Source organism: Glycine soja, chromosome 7, assembly GCF_004193775.1.
Source record: "Glycine soja cultivar W05 chromosome 7, ASM419377v2, whole genome shotgun sequence".
NCBI classification, from domain to species: domain Eukaryota; kingdom Viridiplantae; phylum Streptophyta; class Magnoliopsida; order Fabales; family Fabaceae; genus Glycine; species Glycine soja.
The window spans coordinates 16318322-16328695 of NC_041008.1; the positions used below are offsets into that span (position 1 = coordinate 16318322).

Sequence of the window (10374 nt, forward strand, 5' to 3'; positions counted from 1 at the left end):
AATGGATCGAGATGCCACTTATTCATTTCATATACTACGTACTCATTCTGTTTAACATGAGATAGTTTCTTATTGTATTTTACATTTTTGAAGACGGGTATTAGGATCAGTTTTGCTTCATTAGAGTTTACTTTTAGTTTATTTCTTTCGGATAATTTCTGAAACTCTGAATTTAACGAGCAGGGGAAAAAGAAGATGAAGATCAAGATAAAGATTATAACATTCTCACGTTATATACGTGCAAGTAGTGCTAGTAATAATCACCGTAAGCTTTTGATTTTATTTTTATAAATAGTTTACCTTAATTTTATTTATTTATTTGATAAATAAATAAATAAGGAATACTTTAATCCATGTAAATGATAAATAATAACGACCAAATAAACGAAAAGTACAACAGAGAATATATTATGATATTCTTAAAACAGAGCTATAATTCCCCATAATTAAACCAAAACGAAGCCCTAAGTTTAATCAAATCCATTAGGTAGATAAAATATCAGATCATCAAAGGTAGCTTGGATAAATTCAAACCTTAATTTTATTGGCCTTTTACTATTAAAATTATGTTTCAATAAAAAAATATTAAAATTTTGTTAAGAAATAATGTAAGGCGCAATTTATTATTTGTATTATTTCCTTAATAAAATTCTAAAAATAAAAAATCATACCATATTTCAATTATTACAAGAATATTTAAATAATAGAAAAAAGGCAAACGCTATTAAAAACATTAAACTGAAAGAAAAAAAATACAAACCAAACAAAATATAAATTGACATCAAACTTAAAACACAAAACAGAATGGAACCTCAGAAACCGCCATCACCACTAAAATGAGCGCCTCCATCGTGACCAACGGTATGATGATGAAGATGATGGCCTGTGGTATCATGACTACCATGATGATGAGCTGTGGTATCATGAGTTCCATGATTATGATCTGTAGTGGTACCATGAGTTTCATCACAAGTTTTGGTTGGAGCAGCAGCAGCAGCACCTGCTGTCATAATATCATTGGGCTTGTATTTGTTATCATCTCCTTCCTTTCTAGCTCGGAAGCAAAAACTCCCCATGTTTGCTTTCTTTTCGATGTTAGTGCCTTTGTGTCTCACATTCCTTATCGATCCTTTATGTAGGCAAAAGTCAGGGGCCCCAACTTTCCACGAAACTGCTGAAAATTTATATGCAATTCATATACGCCTTCTATGTTTCTCAATGATACTCTAGCAATAACGGTGTGAATAAGCTTTTGTCGATAAACTTGATTATTTAAATGTTCAATTAAATTCATTTTTTTTATAGAGCATGTATACACCGGTGGAAATAATTTTTTTCAGACTAGATATCATTATTATAAATGGTAAATTTTTTCAATCAAATATTTAATATAATTACATATTTTAATTTTAATATGAGATCTCTAATTAAGATCGAATAATTTTGATTTATTAATATATAATTAAATATATGAGTCCAATACATAAACTAGTTAAATTCTAGATTATTTTTTCTTGTTTGAAAAAAGAACTTATAGTTTGACATTAAAAACCTATAAATGGCTATACAATAATAAAATAATTAATTTTATACTGTATAAAAGAGATATACTTAATTACTAATTTGTAATTTTATCATTTTTTTATGTATGAATTGAAGACGATGTTAGGATTTATAATATTTATATGATGTTAAATTAATTAAGTTAATCTTCCTTAGTAATTATAAGATTTAATTACTCTTTTGATTCAACAATTTTTTTAACTCCTATCATTTATATTTTAATTTTATAGTTTGAAAGTAATTTTTTATTCTTTATATTTTAATTTTTTTTAGTTCTTATAGTTTGAAAGAAATTTTTTTAGTCCTATACTTTATATTTTAATTTTCTTTTAGTCCTTACCATCAAAATATAAATAATATTATCAATTACAATTAACTACAAAAATATTAATAAGTAATGTGTAACTAATTTATCAAGATAATTTATAATAATAAAATAATTGATAATTTATAGCTAATTATATATATATATATATATATATATATATTAATTATAGAAAGTACTAAAAGATAATTAAAATACAGATTATAGAAACTAAAAAATCATTTTCAAATCATAAAAACTAAAAGAGAATTAAAATACAAACTACAAGAACTAAAAAAAATCAATTTTAAACTATAGGAATTAAACAACGTAATAAGAAGTAGGCAAAAGTACAAAAATATAATAAAAGCAAAAGAAAGTAAATAAAAGTAGGCAAAGAGTACAAAAATATAATATAAATCAGTCCATTTTATTGAATCAGGATGCATTTTTGCTTGGTGAAATCCTGATTTTAAATCGAATTTTGAAAACCGTTTAGCTTTCTGTATCCTATTTATCAACACATCTTTAGAGGGGATAGTATATCCATCTATGTGGGTGTTATTGTTAAGCCTTTTGTAATTATAGACCATTCTAGTCTTTCCTCCTTTTTGTTCTGAGTGTTTATTAACAATAAAAGCAGGGCTTCTATGAGGACTAGTACTAGGTGATATAACTTTTAGATCTAATAGGGTTTTTATGTGGCTTTTACATTTCTGTTGTTCGAAATTCCCATACTGAATATCTTTGGTTTTAATTATCAGATCTAGGTTTATGATTTCTAATTTGCATATAACTGGATCTTTTTCCCAATATTTTGTAGGGTCTTCTCCTATTATGCTAGTTTTATTCAATCCATCTATAATTTGTTGTATATTATCAAAGGTTATAATTTTGTTAATTTTGACAGATTTGTAATCAGATTCTGCTACAGCTAACTCATATTGTAGCTCTGTTTCTATTTTTATGCTTTCTAAAATACTTTCATAGTAAGAATCATGGGATGTGTCGTATGTTTCTATAGTGTTTATATTGCCATGATTTTTTTATTCTTTTATTTTACAACTACCGGGTGTATCACAAGGACATTGTTTATCATTGGTGGGAGCATCACCACGCTTTGTTCGTAACTCTGATGTGATTTCATCTATTATAGGTGACATTTGTGAGTTCGTAGAGATTAATAGGTAATCTTTTGTAATAGTAATTGATCTATTATTATGTATAATAAAATCAAGTCCTAAAATCATTTTTTCTTTAGCAGGTCGTAAGTCTACCACATCTGCTTTATTTATAAAAATTTTATTACCAAAAATTTCACAATTTGTGGATAATTGAATAGTGAAATTTCGTGTTTCTGTATCATTTGTTATTATGTCTCCAGACATTGTTCTAGTTTTGGTTATTATATTACTTTTGAAACAATTGTGCTTGGGCACAACACTTTGGCATATAGAAGTAAAAGAACAACCAGTATCTACCAAGGCTTGCAGAATTATTTCGGTTTGGTTAAATTTATTTATTTTAGGAAAATTTATTTTGACTAAAATGTGTAGGCTTTTGTTTTTCTCTTTATTACAAATTATAGGAATGCAATCTTTGTTTTGTAATGCCATAAGTCCACTAGTATGTTCTTCATAAAAGTTTGGATTTTTTTCTTTTTCGAAATTTTCATAAAGAAAATCTACCGTCTTTTCTATTTGGTTTAAACTGATCTCTAGAGTGGAGATCCGATTATTCATAATTTTATTTCCAGAATCATTTTCTTTCTTTGAATAAGGAAATTCTATTTTCAAGATAGTTTGTGCGCAAGTTTTGCAGAAGTTTTTGTAGCATAAGCTACAGTGAACTCTTAACGTTTTATGGGGATATCTTTTACAGAAGTGACATTCTTTATGATCTGGTCCTATGTGGAATTGTATTTCACGTTCACAGTCATTTCATTAGAGCCTCTAACTCTAGAAAACCTACTCTCAAAAAAGAGAGACATGTTAGAAAACTTAGGGATAATAAAACATACACAAAGCTATTGGAATGTAATGCTTGTCACCAACCAGGACATTACTCAAGGGATTGTCCAAATAAAACCAATTTGTTCACAAGAGAAGCAGAACTGATAAAAAGTTGTAGAATGAATCTTATCCCCATAGATTAAACAGTCTCTACAGACTCAGAAATATATTCAATAGTTAGGTTGTCTGACTATACATCTGGAGATGAAGAGCCTAACAAAGATTATAAAATTTTAAACGAATTCACAAAAAATGAATATACAAATCTATACCCAGTAGATGATAAATACAATCAGTATGGAGAAATCCTTGATGATTTGGGATACAGTTTAATGTTCAAAACAGAATTAAATGACTGTGAACATGAAATACAATTCCACATAGGACCAGATCATAAAGAATGTCACTTCTGTAAAAGATATCCCCATAAAACGTTAAGAGCTCACTGTAGCTTATGCTACAAAAAACTTCTGCAAAACTTGCGTACAAACTATCCTGAAAATAGAATTTCTTGATTCAAAGAAAGAAAATGATTCTGGAAATAAAATTATGAATAATCGGAACTCCACTCTAGAGATCAGGTTAAACCAAATAGAAAAGACGGTAGATTTTCTTTATGAAAATTTCGAAAAAGAAAAAAATCTAAACTTTTCTGAAGAACATACTAGTGGACTTATGGCATTACAAAACAAAGATTGCATTCCTATAATTTGTAATAAAGAGAAAAACAAAAGCCTACACATTTTAGTCAAAATAAATTTTCCTAAAATAAATAAATTTAACCAAACCGAAATAATTCTGCAAGCCTTGGTAGATACTGGTTGTTCTTTTACTTCTATATGCCAAAGTGTTGTGCCCAAGCACAATTGTTTCAAAAGTAATATAATAACCAAAACTAGAACAATGTCTGGAGACATAATAACAAATGATACAGAAACACGAAATTTCACTATTCAATTATCCACAAATTGTGAAATTTTTTGTAATAAAATTTTTATAAATAAAGCAGATGTGGTAGACTTACGACCTGCTAAAGAAAAAATGATTTTAGGACTTGATTTTATTATACATAATAATAGATCAATTACTATTACAAAAGATTACCGATTAATCTCTACGAACTCACAAATGTCACCTATAATAGATAAAATCACATCAGAGTTACGAACAAAGCGTGGTGATGCCCCCACCAATGATAAACAATGTCCTTGTGATACACCCGGTAGTTGTAAAATAAAAGAATAAAAAAATCATGGCAATATAAACACTATAGAAACATACGACACATCCCATGATTCTTACTATGAAAGTATTTTAGAAAGCATAAAAACAGAAACAGAGCTACAATATGAGTTAGCTGTAGCAGAATCTGATTACAAATCTGTCAAAATTAACAAAATTATAACCTTTGATAATATACAACAAATTATAGATGGATTGAATAAAACTAGCATAATAGGAGAAGACCCTACAAAATATTGGGAAAAAGATCCAGTTATATGCAAATTAGAAATCATAAACCTAGATCTGATAATTAAAACCAAAGATATTCAGTATGGGAATTTCGAACAACAGGAATGTAAAAGCCACATAAAAACCCTATTAGATCTAAAAGTTATATCACCTAGTACTAGTCCTCATAGAAGCCCTGCTTTTGTTGTTAATAAACACTCAGAACAAAAAGGAGGAAAGACTAGAATGGTCTATAATTACAAAAGGCTTAACAATAACACCCACATAGATGGATATACTATCCCCTCTAAAGATGTGTTGATAAATAGGATACAGAAAGCTAAACGGTTTTCAAAATTCGATTTAAAATCAGGATTTCACCAAGTAAAAATGCATCCTGATTCAATAAAATGGACTGCTTTTTCTTGTTCAGAAAGATTATTTGAATGGAAAGTAATGTCGTTTGGACTAAAAAATGCGCCACAAATTTTTCAAAGAAAAATGGATAAGATTTTTGGAAATTATAAAGAATTCACTTGTACGTATATAGATGACGTACTTGTCTTTTCAAAAACTAAAGAAGAACATTATTTGCATCTCAAACAAGTTCTTCATTTATTTGAAAAATTTGGGTTGCTTATTTCAAAATCAAAAATGGAAATTTGTAAAACACATATTTCCTTTTTAGGAACAGAAATAGGAAACGGAAAGATAAGGCTACAACCTCATATCTCCCAAAAAATTCTTAGTTTCCTAGATAAAATGAAAGATATAAAAACCCTGAGAGCTTTTCTAGGCCTGCTTAATTATGCAAGAAATTCCATCAAAGACCTGGGAAAATATACAACCCCTCTTTATAACAAAACATCTTTGACTGGACAAAGAAAATTCAATACTGAAGATATAAAGTTAGTTCAGAAGATTAAAGAAATGGTTAATAACTTGCCATATCTATATTTACCATTAGATTCTGATTATCTAGTTATAGAATGTGATGGGTGTGAACAAGGATGGGGAGCCATCCTAAAGAAAAAGAAAAATAAATATGAAAAGATTCATGACGAAGAAATTTGCAGATATGCCTCAGGAAAATATCATACAAAACCTCAGGTATACTCAACATCTACAGACTATGAAGTAAATGTTGTAATAAATTCTTTAGAATGATTCAAACTCTTCTTAATTAATAAAAGCGAAATCACCATAAGAACAGATTGTGAAGCAATAGTAGCTTATGGTAGTCAACAAATAAATATTGATAAAAAACCCCACAAAAGATGGCTTTTATTCTAAGAATATGTATATCATAATGGAATAAAAATAAATTTTGAACACATAAAAGGAGTAAAAAATGTTGCTGCTGATATTCTCCCTCGTTTTGCAGGAATGCAACAAAATGCAGCCTTGTAAGGTTTCCTACCAAAACATAAAGTAGAAGATGAAGTTCGGTAATCAAGAATTGTCGGTACTTACAAATGAGTTTCACTACCCTGGTAGAGAAGCTGTTAATGACAAATTCAATTGTCTCATTGACAATATTTGGAATATTACAAAAAATACAAATAATAATGAGCAGTTTGTTTGTTCAGTAAAAAAGGGCATCATCTGTGCTCTATACAATTTCTGCATTGTAGATAACCAAGGAGTTCCTCTTCTCACAAAAGCCTCTCCTTCTGGAAAAGGTTATACAGCTTTTGTCCTGTTATCAGGACCGCATAAAGGTGTTTATACCAATTTTAAAGACCTTTGCCTTGCAAAGGAGGGTATTCAAAGCCCAATCTATAAAGGTTTCTATTCAAGGGAAGAAGCAGAAAAAGCCCTTGAATTAAATACCACAGACATTAATAAAATTAAAAGGTCTCTTGAACCAGAAAACCCGACCATAATCATAAACGATGGCCAAACCAAGACTAGCCAAAAGACCTATAGAGACACAGTCAGCCCAAATGTCCCAGGCTCAACAAATGACCTAAACTTAGACAATTTTAAGAAAATACAAAGTTTATTGTTTAAGGTACACAATAACCAAATCCAAATTCCGGGACTCTACATAGGTGTACATGCTTATTTTAACCAAAAATTTGTATGTATCAATAAAACCCCACACTGCCAAGACAAAACCAATTGTCCTTGCAAGATAAGATTCCTCTTTAGAAAAGCCAGACTAGACATGGACCAGTTTAAGTCCTTCGGATATGAAGACTTAGCGATTTCCGCAAAAAGTCTATTAGACTATGGATGTTTGAAATTAATCCTGATTCCTCCATCTGATATATTCGAGGGATTTAATCCCTCAATCAATGAGGCCATAAACTTAATACAGACAGAAATGATGGATTACATCGCCATCAAGATAACAAACTGTCTGAGCAATTTCACTGCTCAGAATTATCCTTGCCATGTTATAAAACTCTTACTCGAGGATCATAGAGATTATCCCTGCCTATTCAATGATGAATATGAAAGCTGGGATGTACAAGGTAATACACAATACCAATATAGCCTTATGAGGACAGAAATTCAGGGCTATCAATGATTCTTCCCAGAAGAGGACAAACGTGAGTTTGACCTGATAAAAGAAACTCGTGACACAAAACTTTTCCTGCAATAAAAGAAATTCAGGGCTATCATACCCAATAGTGAGAGAGAGAAACTTAGAAAGAGAAGCTTGTAATAGTTGTCTGTGCAATAATATCAAGTTCTTTTCTGCATCTTTCCCCCTCTACCCCAAAAATTTTCCCCGATAAACTGTAAGTACGAATCTCACTATGTCTGGCTAATTCTTGTGAAGGCACCCTCAAAGGGCCTTAGTTATCTCTATTTGGAAAATGCGAATATGATTTAGAACTCCGCTGCTTGTAAATAGTATTTTTTTTTTCCTTTTTGCTTGTTTTTCGAAAACCTGGGATTGGTAAGCTTGCAAATGTGTGCCCTTGATAAATGTTTTTTTGAAAAACTATGAAAGTCCTTTTTGGTTAGGCTGGTGCTTGGAGGAAAATAAGATTTACATAAGACCCAAAAGTAAGTGTGGGCAGTTCGCGATCTTCAGTACTCAACTTAATATCCAAAAAGTTGATAAGGACGTGGTTATTAAAAAAAAAAGGTTCATCATATTTTATATTTTTCCAAATAAGATAACTTATAGTGTCCACTTGGGGATTGCCCTCTATCCATCTAATTTGATTTTTTCTTTCCGCATATCGCTTACTCTTAACTGCTATTAGTTTTAGTTTTCAAATATAATATAAATCTAACTAGGAGGCTTTGCCACCTTTGCTGATGTATATTATATTTTTGTACTCTTTGCCTACTTTTATTTACTTTCTTTTGCTTTTATTATATTTTTGTACTTTTGCCTACTTCTTATTAGGTTGTTTTATTATTTTGTATTTTTATAGGTTCTCAAGAGAAATAAAATACAAACTACAAGAACTAAAAAAAAATCAATTTTAAACTGTAGGAATTAAAAGAAAATTAAAATATAAATTATAAAAATTAAAAAGACTAATTTCAAACTATGGAAACTAAAATTTACAAATTATAAAATTATAGAGACCAAATAATTAATTAAATATAATTATAATGTGATTGTTAAAAACTATCTCAAAACTTGTATGTTTAAATATTTTATTTTATTTTCCAACATACTTTTATATCAACTTCTAATACGAAAATTAATAATAAGACAAAAGTATAAGTTTTTTTAAAGCCAACAAACTTAACTATTTCATTTCATTGAGAAGAGTAGCAGACAAAACTGAGTTTATTGAAACATCTCACGATGAAGCCAATCTCACGATGTACACACGGTTTCTGAAAATGTATAAACCATGGAAAAGTTGCACTGATATAATAATGTATGAAGGTGAACTGCATTAATACTCGGTCATTAATGACGGACCATTAAAGATTATTCTTTTCAATTATTCTTTTTTTTTAAATTTCAATTTGGAAAGAATAGTGAGTTAGGGGCACCTTGGTTATGCGATTACCATATGTCTAGGATGGATTTGGAACAAATCAAACCAAACAAGAACCAGAATATTTGGAAGAATATTCTAGCGTGTCTAGGATGGATTTGGAACAAATCAAACCAAACAAGAACCAGTCTATTTGGAACAACTAATTAATTTTTATTTTAAATTTTTTTTTATCAATGGTTGTTCTCAGTTTTTAATTGATATCACATAAAAAAAAAAGCATGAAATTGGCATAATATTTGCTCAAGCCGTGAGAGAGAGGTTACTGTAATGAAAGAATAAAGATGAAGAGTCTTAGAGATACTGAATCTGAATTCTTTTCAACTAACATTTATAACAAAAGTTAAAAAATTAACATTAATCAATAAAAAAACTATATATTAAATATATATTAAAAATTTTAAAATTTTATATAACAATATTAATTATTTTTTAATATAAGTGACTTGTTAATTCAATTGGTTAACACGTCATACTCAGTCATAAGGTAAAAGTCACATTTTCTTGTAGTTATTAGCATAGCTTGCTAGGTTATTACTACTTACATAACTTATTACTCAGATGGACACTATAATGTATTAACACAAATAAGTTTTTATGTCTATAATACAAAGATGAAATAGCTCTGACAAACGAAAACCATGAACACTATAAAGAAGATACATGGATATTACCTGAAGCACTGATACCGATCGTGGAAACGAGTAAAACGATGATCGTGGAAATGAGATTTTGGGAGATAATGAGTGAGGCGAATAAGCAATAAGAAGGAAAGCAAATGACTAAGAAAAGCAATAAGAAGAAGACTGAAGAAAAGCAAATGACTAAGAAAAGCAATAAGAAGAAGACTAAAGAAAAGCAAATGACTAAGAAAAGCAAAAACTTTTGGGAAACACCGTATTTTTATTATATTGAACAGTGATAAGAATAGGAAAAGCAAATGATTGTTTCAAGGCGCCCATTAAACTCACGTAGTGTTACACTGTTGAATAAATATTTCACTTTAAATTCTTGAACAATGTAGTTGGAACTCATTATAATTCAATATTTACTTTAAGAAAAC

At 29.2% G+C, this 10374-nt stretch overlaps 1 long non-coding RNA gene across 1 annotated transcript; it reads right to left on the minus strand.

Moving 5' to 3' along the window:
• Window positions 1-675: 675 nt before the first annotated feature.
• Window positions 676-10094, minus strand: LOC114418971. Its single transcript, XR_003668147.1, has 2 exons — window positions 9986-10094; window positions 676-1171 (listed from the first exon to the last, which is right to left on the minus strand). It is a non-coding gene; the product is annotated as an uncharacterized LOC114418971 (long non-coding RNA).
• Window positions 10095-10374: the final 280 nt, after the last annotated feature.